The sequence below is a fragment of the Musa acuminata genome, chromosome BXJ2-8 (assembly GCF_036884655.1).
Source record: "Musa acuminata AAA Group cultivar baxijiao chromosome BXJ2-8, Cavendish_Baxijiao_AAA, whole genome shotgun sequence".
In the NCBI taxonomy this organism is placed as follows: domain Eukaryota; kingdom Viridiplantae; phylum Streptophyta; class Magnoliopsida; order Zingiberales; family Musaceae; genus Musa; species Musa acuminata.
Window position 1 is genome coordinate 10,749,128 of NC_088345.1, and position 12,134 is coordinate 10,761,261.

At 27.4% G+C, this 12,134-nt stretch overlaps 1 pseudogene; it reads left to right on the forward strand.

The window, feature by feature from the left end:
• The first annotated feature begins 144 nt into the window (after positions 1-144).
• On the forward strand, positions 145-10,800 carry LOC135620321 (alpha-galactosidase 1-like; annotated as a pseudogene).
• The last annotated feature ends 1,334 nt before the right edge of the window (positions 10,801-12,134 follow it).

Here is a 12,134-nt window from a genome sequence, read left to right on the forward strand (position 1 = left end):
ATTTATTAAATTTTTTCATAATTTTGGAAATCATTTTGGGATCTAATCTTTATCATTGATATAATCAAGTTAATATTTTATAATTTAAATTATAATAATATATTCTTAAAATATCGATGAGATAGTGATAATCTTATCTCAATGATGTTGTGTAGCCAACGTTTGATTGACGTCGAAGCAAGATCGATCGTCGAGCGTTGGAATCTGCTCGCGAATGGGCTAGGGATGACTTCTCCCATGGGGTATGTTTTTTTTTTTTTTTTGTATTTGATATATTCATGTAAATTTTTCTAATCATAAGATGTACTTTAAGAGCAGTTGGAACACTTGGAATCACTTTTATTGCGATATCAACGAGACTATAATTAGAGAATCAAGTACAAATATATTGATGTATTTTCTCCAACAAAAAATAAGTAGATCGATTTATGACATCCAGTGATGTTTTGTTTCGGTGTTATAGCGGATGCATTGGTGTCTACTAGGCTTGCTAAACTTGGATATCGATATGTCAACATAGGTATGCCTCTCACAATCTCACTCACAATTTCATTTTTTTTAGATTTAGAGAGAGTAAATCTGATGAATTGTCTATTGCATGGACATGCATATGATTGTTGGGCTGAGCATAATCGTGATTCAACGGTTTGTAAATGGGTTTTTATTGACTGGTTTATGATATGATGCATCAAGTGTATTGCTCATAAATACTTCAAGACATCCGTTTTAGTGTTTCATCAACTCTCATGGTCATTCATAGATGCTTCCAGGGTTATATGGTGCCAAAAAGGTTGACGTTTCTATCAGGAATCAAAGCTCTCGCGGATTATGTTCATGGCAAGGGGCTTAAACTTGGTATTTACTCAAACGCAGGGTAAGTCTAGCGGAACAATGAATCATGATCATCTCTTCCTGATTGTCTCGATTTGTGAGTTCTTGAAATAAGATTTGTCGGGCATTGCAGGCACCGAACATGCAGTTAGACGATGCCAGGTTCGCTTGGTCATGAGCAGAAAGATGCTGAAACTTTTGCTTCATGGGTGAGCAAGCGTGGTCGAACTGTCGAAGCTTTCTCTGATACGAATTAGCTTGCTGATTCTTCTTATTCTTGTACCAGGGCATTGATTACCTCAAGTACGACAACTGTAACAATGATGATTTGAAACCGATGAAGCGGTAAGTTTTTCTTTTTTTTTCGTCTCGGTGAGGTTTCATGTGTGCCACTGAAACAAGGAAGAACTTTCGATGTAGGTATCCCGAGATGACTCGCTTTGATGAGAACAGGCAGACCAATTTTCGTCTCTTTATGTGAATGGTAAAAAAGAAAAAGAATACTAGAGAATATGATCAAACAATCCTTGCTTCTTCGTTGACCGACTCTGCTCTTGTACTCTCTGGTTCAGGGGAGACATGCACCCGGCTCTTTGGGCTAACAAGTTGGGGAATAGTCATGGGAAAGGTACGGTCATTCATCTTTGTTTCTTCTTGATGTTCTTGTGTGGCATAATGTGTGTTGTTTCTTTATATTGCAATATGGTCTCGAGGGCAGATCAGAATGAAGTTTACGCTGAGCATGCAAGGCCCGGCGGTTGGAATGGTAAGTGCCTGCATAATTAGTCTATCCTATCATTTTTTGTGCAAGACGTCTGACATGTCAGCTTACGTCTATAGATCCAGACATGCTCGAAGTTGGAAATGGTGGTATGAGTAACGATGAGTACATTGTGCACTTTAGTCTCTAGGCTGCTTCAAAGGTAGCATAACTCTCTCTCTCTCTCTCTCTCTCTCTCTCTCTGCGTGGTGAAAATTCTATTTACCTATTGCTCCACTCCAATCCAATCTAATCCATCCTCGCAGGCTCCTCTTATTATCGGTTGTGATGTAAGGAGCATGACCAAGGAAACCTTGGCTATCCTTGGCAATGAGGAAGTGATTGCTATAAACCAAGGTAAGCATATGCAACGAGTTCGATGGGGCTCTCATGATCATGGCTTTCACGTATGGTTTATTTTCTGATGAACTGATCCTCTCGGTCTTCAAGCGAAGAAGGTGCGAATGTATGGAGATCACGAGGTTGGTAATTGGCACTACAAGTTGTTCTCGCATTCTGTCATCCCATGAAGCACGCAAGTCCTGAGATCATGGAAGTTTGGATGCAGGTTTGGGTAGGACCTCTCTCTAGATACAGAATTGTAGTCGTTCTGTTGAACCGCTCCCCTGAATTCAGAACCATCACAGCCGACATCGGTCTTCCACCAAACACGGTTGTAGAAGTCAGAGATCTTTGGAAGGTACTCTAAATGTTTTACCATTTTCTCCTACACATTTTAGTCATCGATTGACATTTGTAGTTAACATGGTTGTACATTATTGGTTGTAGCATGCGACACTGGAGAAGAGGTTCGTGAACGAATTGAGAGTCGACGTGCACCACCATGCTTGCAAGATGTTCCTGTTGACGTCTCTTACACTATCAGAAGAGGATAAACCGAAAGTCTAGTCACTGATCGGATGAATAAATACATGTACAAATTCGATGCTTAAATTTATTGGTATTTTAATGAAGTAGGTGGCTCGTAGGATGGTGGTGATGAATGACCGTACCTATCAATACGAGCTTTTTTTATTCATGACTTGTTTCCCTTATGAAATCATGATCTTTATTCTTAAAATATCGATGAGATAGTGATAATCTTATCTCAATGATATCTATATTATTTCATAATTTAGAGAACCATGATCTTTATTATTGATAGAATCATTATGAAATATTATTATAAATTTTATAATAAAATATTAAGTAGATCATGATCATGGTTGAAAATGATTTGGAATCCTTTAATCATGATCTCGATTCTTTATTTTTACAATAACTTATTCTAGAGAGATTTTTGGTATGGATATAAAACTTATATGTCATGAATTAAAGGTACCAATGAGTATAACTCACTAAATATTTATTAATAATGATTATAAATTTATATGCATAAATAAAAATTATAAAAATATAATAATTATATATTTTATTTAAAAATATAAAAAAATATTTATTAAATTATTCCATAATTTTAGAAATCATTTTGAGATCTAATCTTTATTATTGATAAAATCAAGATAATATTTTATATTTTAAAATTATAATAATATATTCTCCAAATATCTCTTAGATCATTATAATCTTATATCAATGATATCTATATTATTTCATAATTTAGAACAACATGTTCTTCATTATTGATAGAAATATTATAATATATTATTATAAATTTTATAATTTAATATTATGATAATATAATATTAATAATATTAATAATATCATGATAAATCATATCATGATATAAAGCTCACCGTTATGAATTAACAATACTGATGAGTATGACTCACTAAATTTTTATTGATAATGATTATAAATTTATATGCACAAATAAAAATATAACAATATAATAATTATATATTTTATTTAAAAAAATAATTATAAAAAATATTATTAAATTATTTCATAATTTCGGAAACCTTTTTGAGATCTAATTTTTATCATTAATATAATCAAAATAATATTTTATATTTTAAAATTATAATAATATATTCTAAAAATATCAATAAGATCGTGATAATCTTATCTCAATAATATCTATATTATTTCATAATTTAGAAAAAAACATATTATTTATTATTGATAGAATCATGATAATATATTATTATAAATTCTATAATTTAGAATTATGATAATATAATATCAAAATATTAAGGAGATCATGATAAACCATATCATGGTTTATCATGATTTATAATCATTTGATCTTGAACAAGATTTTTTGTTATACTAACTCATTCTAAAGAGATTTTTGGTATGGATATAAATCCTAAGACGTCATAAATTAATGGCAGAGTATGACTCGCTAAAATTTTAATAATAATTATTATAAATTTATATTCACAAATAAATATTATAAAAATATAATAATTATCTATTTTATTTAAAAATAATTATATAAAAATATTTGTTAAATTATTTCATAATTTTGGAAATCTTTTTGAGATCTAATTTTTATCAATGATATAATCAAAATAATATTTTATAATTTAAAATTATAATAATATATTCTCAAAATATCGATGAGATCGTGATAATCTTATCTCAATGATATCTATATTATTTCATAATTTAGAAAAATATTTTCTTTATTATTAATAGAATCATGATAATATATTATTATAAATTTTATAATATAAGATTATGATAATATAATGTTAAAATATTAAGGAGATCATGATAATCCTTTAATGTTGATCATGATTTTTTATTAGACTAACTTATTCTAGGGAGATTTTTGGTATGAATATAAAGCTCATCCTAAGAGGTCATAAATTAACAGTGATGAGTATGACTTACTAAATTTTTATTAATAATTATTATAAATTTATATACACAAATAAAATTAAAGAGACCGTGATAAAACATATCATGGTTTATCATGATTTAGAATCCCTGAATCATGATATCGATTCTTTGTTACACTAACTCATTCTAGAGAGATTTGTGATAATGGATATAAAACTCATTCTAAATTAACGGTACTCAAAATTATCACTCACTAATTTTTTATTGATAATAATTATAAATTTATATGTATAAATAAAAATTATAAAAATATAATAATTATATATTTTATTTTAAATAAATAATTATAAAAAAATTTATTAAATTATTTCATAATTTTGAAAATCATTTTGAGATCTAATCTTTATTATTGATAGAATCAAGATAATATTTTTATAATTTAAAATTATAATAATATATTCTCAAAATATCTATGTGATCGTGTGATAATCTTATCTCACTAATATATATATATATATATATATATATATATATATATATATATATATATATATATATATATATATATATATATATATATATTTTTGTAATTTAAAAAAACATGTTCATTATTATTGATAGAATCTATAATTTAGGATTATTATAATATAATATTAAAATATTTAGAAGATCATGATAAATCATATCATGGTTTATCATGATTTAAAATCCCTTGATCATGATCTTGATTCTTTGTTACACTACTCATTCTAGAGAGATTTTTGGTAATGGACCAATGATTATCACTCACTAAATTTTTATTGATAATGATTATAAATTTATATGCACAAATAAAAATTATAAAAATAATAATTATATATTTTATTTTTTTAAAAAATATTTATTAAATTATTTTATTATTTCGGAAATCATTTTGAGATATAATCTTTATTATTGATAGAATCAAGATAATATTTTATAATTTAAAATTATAATAATATATTCTCAAAATATCTATGAGATCATGATGATCTTATCTCAATGATATATATATTATTTCATAATTAAAAAAACATGTTCTTTATTATTATAAATTTATAATTTAGGATTATGATAATATAATATTAAAATATTAAGAAGATCGTATCATTGTTTGTCATGATTCAGAATCTCCACCGTGATCACTAGTCATTCTAGAGAGATTTGGATATAAAACTCACCCTAAGACATCATGATTTAACGGTACCGATGTGTATGACTCACTAAATTTTTATTGATAATAATTATAAATTTATATGCATAAATAAAAATTATAAAAATATTTATTAAATTATTTCATAATTTCGAAAATCATTTTGAGGTCTAATCTTTATTATTGATATAATCAAGATAATATTTTATAATATGAAATTTTACTAAATTTTTCTTAAAATATCTATGAAATCTTGATAATCTTATCTCAATGATATCTATATTATTTTATAAATAAAAAAATATTTTCTTTATTATTGATAGAATCATGATAATATATTATTATCAATTCTATAATTTAGGATTATGATAATATAATATTAAAATATTAAGGAGATCGTGATAAATCATATCGGAAATCTTTTTGAGATCTAATCTTTATATTGATATAATCAAGATATTTTATATTTAAAATTATAATAATATAGTACCACTGTGTGAGGAATAAGATGAAGCAAATCAATTTGGTGATGCTTATACCAACGTTTGATTGGCGATCGTGGAGCGTTAGAATCTACTTACGAATGGGCTTGGGATGACTCCTCCCGGGTATGTTTTTTTTTTCTTTTATTTGATAGATTCATGTAATTTTTTTTTATCATAAGATTTACTTTAAGAGCAGTTGGAATCACTTTTATTGAACCGCTTCCCTGAATTTAGAACCTCACAGCCCAATGGGACAATATCGTTTCACAGTTGTAGTTAACATGGTGGTTGTACATTATTGGTTGCTGTAGCATGTGATACTGGAGAAGAGGTTCGTGAACGAACTGATAGCCGATGTGCACCACCATGCTTGCAAGATGGTCATGTTGACGTCTTTTACACTATTAGAAGAGATGAACCAAAATCTAGTCACTGGTATTTTAATGAATAAATACATATATAAATTTGATCCTTGAATTTACTGGTATTTTAATGAAGTAGAGGGCTCGTAGGATAAATAAATTCATGTACAAATTCAATTCTTGAATTTGATGGTATTTTAATGAAATTGAGGAATACGAGCATTTTTTATTCATGACTTGTTTCCCCCAAGAAATTGCATATTGTGATATTCCTTTTCATGTCCATGAGTTCCGTTCTGATCGGGGATCGACTTTAACATTCGAAAATCATGCGACGAGTGAGTGGGTTGCGGGGATCCCATATCATCCCCGCGCGAGAAGTCATCCCGCCGTCATATGCGTCCCACTAATCCTATGTATTTTACTTCTTGAATTCTTTGCTGGACTTCAAAATGTGTTATAGATTATTGTTGAATTAAGTGTTTGTAATTTTTGAAGCATTATAGTATAATATAGTACATAGTATTTTTAGCTTAGATATGCCAGTATTTGAATTATATTCTTTGTTACACTAAGTTATTCTAAAGATATTTTCGGTATATTAATGAATCTCACCCTAAGACGTCATAATCAAGATAATATTTTAAATTTTAAAATTATAATAATATATTCTCAAAATATCGATGAGATGGTGATAATCTTATCTCAGTGATATCTATATTATTTCATAATTTAGAAAAACATATTCTTTATTATTGATAGAATCATGGTAATATATTATTATAAATTCTATAATTTAGAATTATGATAATATAATATCAAAATATTAAGTAGATCATGATAAATCATATCATGGTTTATTGTGATTTATAATCGCTTTCGTTATCACAAATTTTTGTTATATTAACTCATTCTAAAGAGATTTTTAGTATGAATAAAAATCTCAAGATGTCGTAAATTAACGACATCGATAAGTATGACTCACTAAAATTTTAATAATAATGATTATAAATTTATATGCATAAATAAATATTATAAAAATATAATAATTATATATTTTATTAAAAATAATTATATAAAAAATATTTATTAAATTATTTCATAATTTCGAAAATCTTTTTGAGATCTAATCTTTATCATTGATATAATAAAGATAATATTTTATAATTTAAAATTATAAAAATATATTCTCAAAATATCCATGAGATCGTGATAATCTTATCTCAGTGATATCTATATTATTTCATAATTTAGAAAAACATATTCTTTATTATTAATAGAATCATGATAATATATTATTATAAATTCTATAATAGAGGATTATGATAATATAATGTTAAAATATTAATGAGATCGTGATAATCCCTTCATTGCGATCACGATTTTTTATTATAACTTATTCTAGAGAGATTTTTGGTATGGATATAAAGGTCACTCTAAAGGTCATAAATTAATGGTACCGATGAGTATGACTAATTAAATTTTTATTAATAATGATTATAAATTTATATATATAAATAAAAATTATAAATATATAATAATTATATATGTTATTTAAAAAATATTTATACAAATATTTATTAAATTATTTCATAATTCCATAAATCATTTTGAGATCTAATCTTTATTATTAATAGAATTAAGATAATATTTTATAATTTAAAATTATACTAATATATTATCAAAATATCTATGAGATCATGATAATCTTATCTCAATAATATCTATATTATTTAATAATTTAGAAAAACATGTTCTTTATTATTGATAAAATCAGGATAATATATTATTATAAATTTTATAATCCAAGATTATGATAATAAAATATTAAAATATTAAAGAGATCGTGGTAAAACATATCATGGTTTATCATGATTTAGAATCACTTACTCATGATCTCAATTTTTTGTTACACTCATGAAGTAACTATACCAATGATTATCACTCACTAAATTTTTATTGATAATGATTATAAATTTATATGCATAATTAAAAATTATAAAAAAATAATTATATATTTTATTTTTAAAAATAATTATAAAAATATTTATTAAATTATTTCATAATTTCGGAAATCATTATGAGATCTAATCTTTATTATTGATAGAATTAAGATAATATTTATAATTTAAAATTATAATAATATATTCTCAAAATATCTATGAGGTCGTGATAATCTTATCTCAATGATATATATATATATATATATATATATTATTTCATAATTTAGAAAAACATATTCTTTATTATTGATAGAATCATGATAATATATTATTATAAAATCATTTATCATGATTTAGAATCTCTTGATCGTGATCTCAATTCTTTGTTACAAAACATTTATATACTTTAGTTTAAAAAATAATTATAAAATTATTTATTAAATTATTTCATAATTTCAGAAATCATTTTGAGATCTAATCTTTATTATTGAGTATGACTCACTAAATTTTTATTGGTAATGATTATAAATTTATATGCACAAATAAAAATTATAAAAATATTTATTAAATTATTTCATAATTTCGAAAATCATTTTGAGATCTAATTTTTATTATTGATATAATCAAGATAATATTTTATAATTTGAAATTTTAATAATATATTCTTAAAATATCTATGAGATCTTGAGAATCTTATCTCAATGATATCCATATTATTTCATAATTTAGAAAAGCATGTTCTTTATTATTGATAGAATAATGATAATATATTATTATCAATTCTATAATTTAGGATTATTATAATATAATATTAAAATATTAAGGAGATCATGATAATAATATAATATTATTATTGATATAATCAAGATAATATTTTATAATTTAAAATTATAATAATATATTCTCAAAATATATATGAGATCATGATAATCTTATCTCAATGATATATATATATATATATATATATATATATATATATATATATATATATATATATATATATATATATATATTTCATAATTTAGAAAAACATGTTCTTTATTATTGATATAATCATGATAATCCCTATCAATATCTTTCCTAACAGAACAACTATCAATACTGATATTATTGATAATATCATGATAATCATGATATTATCGATATCTTTAAAATCTCTATCAATACTAACGGAATAGGTATCCTCGAGCACTGATGAGAATAGGTAGACCAATTTATCTTTTTTTGATTTAGGGGAGATATTCTTTGGGCTGACAATTTGGGGAATAGCTGTCGAACAACTTTCGACATAAATGATTCATGGGAAAACTTTCGATATAAATGATTCACGGGAAAGGTACGGTTGTTCACCTTCGTTTCTTCGTTCTTGGGTGGCATAATGTGTGTTGTTTCTTTACGTTGCAGTATGGTCTTGAGGGCAGATCAGAATAAAGTTTACGCTGAACATGTAAGACCCAACGGTTGGAATGGTAAGTGCTTGCATAATTAGTCGACCCCATCGTTTTTTATGCAAGATGTCTGACATGTCGACTTATGTTTATAGCCTCTAGGCCGCTTGAAAGGTAGCATAACTCTCTCTCTCTTTCTCATTATCTTTATGCATGGTGGAGATTCTATTTACAAATTGCTCCACTCATCCAATCCATCCTTATAGGCTCCTATTATTATCGATTGTGATGTAAGGAACATGACCAAGGAAACCTTAGCTATTCTGATGAACATGAGCATGGCTCTCATGAGGTTGGTAATTGGCACTACAAGTTGTTGAACCGCTCCCCTGAATTCAGAACCATCGTAGCCCAATGGGACGACATGGATATAGAAGAGGTTCATGAACGAACTGAGAGCTGACATGCACCACCATGCCTGCAAGATGTTCTTGTTGACGCCTCTTACACTATCAGAAGAGGATGAACCGAAAATTTAGTCATTGCTCTAATAAATATATGTACAAATTCGATGCTTGAATTTGTTGGTATTTTAATGAAGTAGAGGGCTCATAAGAATAAATTCATGTACAAATTTGATGCTTGAATTTGATGGTATTTTAATGAAATTGAGGAACTCCCTCAAGAAATCGTATATTGTGACATCCCTTTTCATGTGTGAGTTTGATTCCGATCAGGGATCCGATCAGGGATCAATTTTAATGCCCGGAGTTCACGCGATGAGCGAGTAGGTTGCGGGGATGACCCGGTGGATGGAATCCGGTGGATGGAATGGTAAGTCAGACTGAGATGATATTCTTGGCAACTCCGAGGTCGATTATTTAGTGATATTATAAATTACATAGGTGTGGTGCAGTCCACTTAGACGTGGGAGGGTGACGATGGTGATGTGGAACAGAGGATCTTCGTCAGCGTCGGTGATGTGGAACAGAGGATCTTCGTCAGCGTCCACCGCAAAATGGATGGACGTCGGCCTGCAACCATCTGCTGTGGTCAACGCGAGTAGGAGAGGAGGCCTGCACTTCTCCGACTGTGGTCAACGCGAGTAGGAGAGGAGGCCTGCACTTCTCCGACCTGTGCTGTATTATTATGTCTCCAAGCATCAAAATAAGAGTGCTCCAACATGTGATTGCAACTCGATAGTGATTTCTTAAGCTTTAATGTAATTATGTGTCAATTCAACCAGATCATCGGTTAGCACCACATTAATGTTATATCATTCATAGCCTATGGATCAATGTGTTCATGCATAACTTGCACATACGCACGCCCAAAGCATGTACTGTTGGGTTCACTTTGGTACTGTTGGGTTCACTTTGGGCCTTCCTGTGTGTCGTCGTCACTCGTGATGACGTCAAAATCATATAGAATTAGAATCTACAACTTGGTGGTTCTCTAATTAGAGCGTTAGTTCTAATTTACTTTTATTTATTAGCAAAATATTTTTTATAAAGAGATAAAAAGCTTTTTATCATCGAATATTTGATTCAAGTACTAAACTCACTCGCTATGGCAATTGACTAAATCTACAACTCGGTGGTTCTCTAATTAGAGCGTTAGTTCTAATTTACTTTTATTTATTAGTAAAATATTTTTTATAAAGAGATAAAATGCTTTTTATCATCGAATATTTGATTCAAGTACTAAACTCACTCGCTATCGCTCCATGGCAATTGACTAAAATGAACTGTCTAAATCGTCATGTTGACGTCAAAATCATATAGAATTAGAATCTACAACTTGGTGGTTCTCTAATTAGAGCGTTAGTTCTAATTTACTTTTATTTATTAGTAAAATATTTTTTATAAAGAGATAAAAAGCTTTTTATCATCGAATATTTGATTCAAGTACTAAACTCACTCGCTATCGCTCATGGCAATTGACTAAATCTACAACTCGGTGGTTCTCTAATTAGAGCGTTAGTTCTAATTTACTTTTATTTATTAGTAAAATATTTTTTATAAAGAGATAAAATGCTTTTTATCATCGAATATTTGATTCAAGTACTAAACTCACTCGCTATCGCTCATGGCAATTGACTAAAATGAACTGTCTAAATCGCCATGTTGATATTTACCCCCATCGAATACCCTCACATGCCTTACAGAAATTATATAAATATATAAAATAATATGTGATTTCTTTGAAAAAGGTTACTTTTTTTTCTCTACAAGATTTTCTATTTTTTAATTTTTTCAAATAGTGCTTTTATTTTTTTAATTTCGTAAATATCCTTTCTCTTTTCCTTCTCCATCACGAATAAAATTATAAACATGACGTTCCATATAATGCTTATATATGTTTGTATAATTATGCTTTTATATGGTAGATAGAAGACTTGCAGTAGATTTAGCGGTCTTATTTTGGTTAAGTTTTGTGATCG